The following is a 3,666-nucleotide window of genomic DNA, read 5'->3' as shown; positions in this document are numbered from 1 at the left end:
TGGACACCGAGCGACCCAAGGTTACATCACTGAAAATGAATCAGAATATCTGTGTAAACAGAAGGAGGAACAAAGTTACGGCAGCATAGGAGTTTATTTTAGGGCTGAGAAAAAAACAGTAAAAAGAAATTGTAATCTGAAATTGTATTATTAATAATTTTATTTTTTTTATTATTGTAATTGTCCACTGTCGTCATTGCTTTTATTACAGTCTGAGATGGTGGCACGGACAGTTCAGGCTAATCCCTCTTGCTGCTATTGTTTTATTATCATTTTTTATTTCCAACAATGAACATTGTCTCAAAGAAGCTTTACTCAGATAATGCGGTAATAAAAAAACGACTAAAATTGTGCTTTACAATTGTACGTTTGTCCCTAATGAGAATGTATTACAGCTAAACGTTGCAAGGTCAAAAGGTCTGCAGTGATGGTGATCATATGCAACTTGTATTTCTGAGTCATTGTAGCAGACTGTTGGTATTAAGTACAGTCCAAATCCATTCTCAAAATCTCCTGTGTTGATCTGTAATTTCATGGATCCCCAGGCTGTTGATGTGACGGTCTCCAATCGAAGGGAACCCCATCAAGAGGCAGGCCAGGACGACGTGGGCAGATCCGATTAGAGGAGATGGACGTTTTTTTTTCTGGCATCAGTACTTTACCCTAATTTACCCATCAACCTATTTCTTGTCATTGCACAGCTTTTTTAATCTGCCACTGGTGTATCATTTCCTGGTTCTCACACACTACAGACGTAGGCTAGCTCACAATGAGCAGACAGAAGGCAACAAGATGTCTGGTGTTATTAGGATGTGACAGAGGGAGTCAGTGATGTAAACATGACCGAGAACAGAGACATTCCTGATCACCTGATCATCATCATCTTCTCTCTGCTTGTGTTCTATATAATAGATGTTCAGCCTGGATACATTCATTAAGTAACAAACTTTGAAATCCTTTTGTATTAATATTTTAATATGATGTGAGGTCCAGTTTTCAGCGTGACACTAAAACATATTAAAGGCTACTCTTTACTTAAGTACATGTCCGAGCCCAAACCTTTTTACTCGAGGGAACTTGAGTGAAAAAGTGTAGTCAGAACTTTAACTTTAACCAAGTCTTTTAAAGTATCTGTACTTTTACTTGAGTGAAGGATGTGTGTACTTTTGCCGTCTCTGGCGGCCACTGATATGACAATTCTGTACAACAATGAAATGCTCATCCATTTAGGTCTCAATGGCTAGCATTGACTAATAGCTGAGCGCGGATCTTTCATTTTATAAAACTGCTGAGCTCCGCAAGATCAGGCCTGATGGGACTTTGGATGAGGAATCACATGGAAACTGCTGCAGAAAAGGCTTGAATTTGCAGTATAATTTCTTGCAATCGAAATACCATAGAAATGTTTTACTTCTGTTCTGTCACCATTGGTTTTCTACACCAAAGCACGCAGATTTTCAGAGTCTACTAATAGATATTTCTCAGGCTTTGGGTTCAAACAGGCGAGTTCGGCCTTGAGAGATGCGGTTGTTGTGTTTCTCAGAGCTTATACAATGCCGCCCTCCAGAGTATGTGTAAGATACACTGCTTGTCAGAGGTTTCTTGAGGACAAAACCTCAAAACCACCTGTTAATTACTGGGAATGTGTATCCCTGAGGAAGTTGTGTTTTCTGGATAGGCAGTAGTGTTTCACTGACAGATATTGTTCCTGGGATAAACACCATTGTTCCTAATATAGACAGTAATGTTCTTTATGCAGTAGTGTTTAAAAAATAATACATGTTGTTAATACTAATTTTTAAACTATGCAATAACACAGGGTATCTGTAGGGTATCTGCAAGAATGAAAGGGAACGTTTATATGACTGTGGTGAGACCTGAGATGTTGTATGGATTAGAGACAGTGGCATTGAGTAAAAGACAGGAGGTGGAGCTGGAGGTAGCAGAGCTGAAGATGTGGAAACTAGTATAGTATTCTATATATATATATATATATATATATATATATATATATATATATATATATATATATATATATATATATATAAATGGTATTATTCTGGGAATAGGCAGTATTCTTCCTAGGACAGATAAGATAGTGATGTTCCTGAGATAGGTAGTATTGATCCTGGGAAAAGTAGAATTGTTCTTGGTATAGAAATTATTGATCCTGAAATAGGAAGTATTGTTAAAAACATGTATTGTTCCCGGGATAAGTAGTATTGTTCCTGGGCTATTTTTACTAGGATGGATAAGAGTGCTCCTGATATAGGAATGTTCCAGAGATAGGTAGTAGTGTTCCTGGGATGGGCAGCATTGAACCTGGGAAAAGTAGTATTGTTCTTGGTATAGGAATTATTGTTCCGGGGATAAGAAGTATTGTTCCTGGGGTATGCAATGTTTTTCCTGAAAGTATTCTGAATAAAATAGGCAGTATTCTTTCTGGGATGGATAAGAGCTCTTAAGATAGTAATGTTCCTGAGATAATTAGCAGTGATTCTGGGAGAATATTGTTCCTGGAATAGATAGTATTGTTTCTGACATAGCTAATAATGCTTCTAGGTTATGCAGTATTGTTCCTGGAATATGTAGTATTGTACAGAGATGAGAAGTTATAAAGTACAAATACTTTGTTACTGTAGTTAAGTAGATTTTACTTTAGTTTAAATCTATTTGGTGACATGATCAATATTTATTCTTTTCACTGCACGCCGTTTTTAGCCCATCGACCTATTTCTTGTCATTGCGCAGCTTTTTCAATCTCCCACTTTTCTATCACTTCCTGGCTCTCACACACCACAAACATACATACAAAGCTAACAACAAGCAGGGAAGAAGGGGATAAGAAGTCTGGGGTTAACGTGGATGAGACGGAGGAAGTCAGTGATGTAAACATGACTGAGAACAGAGACATTCCTGATCACCTGATCATCATCATCATTTCTCTGCTTGTGTTCTGTATGGTGGTTGTTCAGCCTGGAGAAATTCATTATACAACAAAATTTGAAATTTGTTTATATCAATATATTAGTAGTAGTAGAAGTGTCGGGCCGTGCATTTGGTACCTGGACCTTCAGTGAGGACTTACCCGACTTAATCCACCTCTTAATACCACCACCACCATCACATCTAGATTATAGAAACCATCAATACAATACAAAAACGCAATATAACAACGTGTGGCATTACAGAGAGAGAGAGGAATTTCACATATGGAGGGTGAAAACCATTTTACTAAAGCAAGAAACCCAGTTAAGCCTCCAAACCTCTACATTTCAACCGCAACTGTGCACCTACATCATCTGGAGCAGTTCAGAATCAATATTTGTCTAATAACATGACAAAAATGTAAAAAATGTAAATAAAATACAACCACAGATGCAGATTCATAATGTGCACCGCCCCTCAGAGGCTGTAATCCAGTGGTACCACTCGTATTCACTGGTCTGGAAGATCTATCTATCTATCTATCTATCTATCTATCTATCTATCTATCTATCTATATATATATATATATATATATATATATATATATATATATATATATATATATATCGACTTAAATAGTCAAAAAATTATTTACATTTTCATGATATTGAAGAATGTTTATTACATATGAAAAATACGCATTTATACTACGCATGCGCATAGATGTTCCGCTGTTAC

This window comes from Silurus aristotelis, assembly GCF_946808225.1.
Source record: "Silurus aristotelis genome assembly, chromosome: 6".
Taxonomy (NCBI): Eukaryota; Metazoa; Chordata; class Actinopteri; order Siluriformes; family Siluridae; genus Silurus; species Silurus aristotelis.
The sequence above is the reverse complement of the archived record's forward strand: the minus strand, read 5'-3'. Positions refer to the sequence as shown.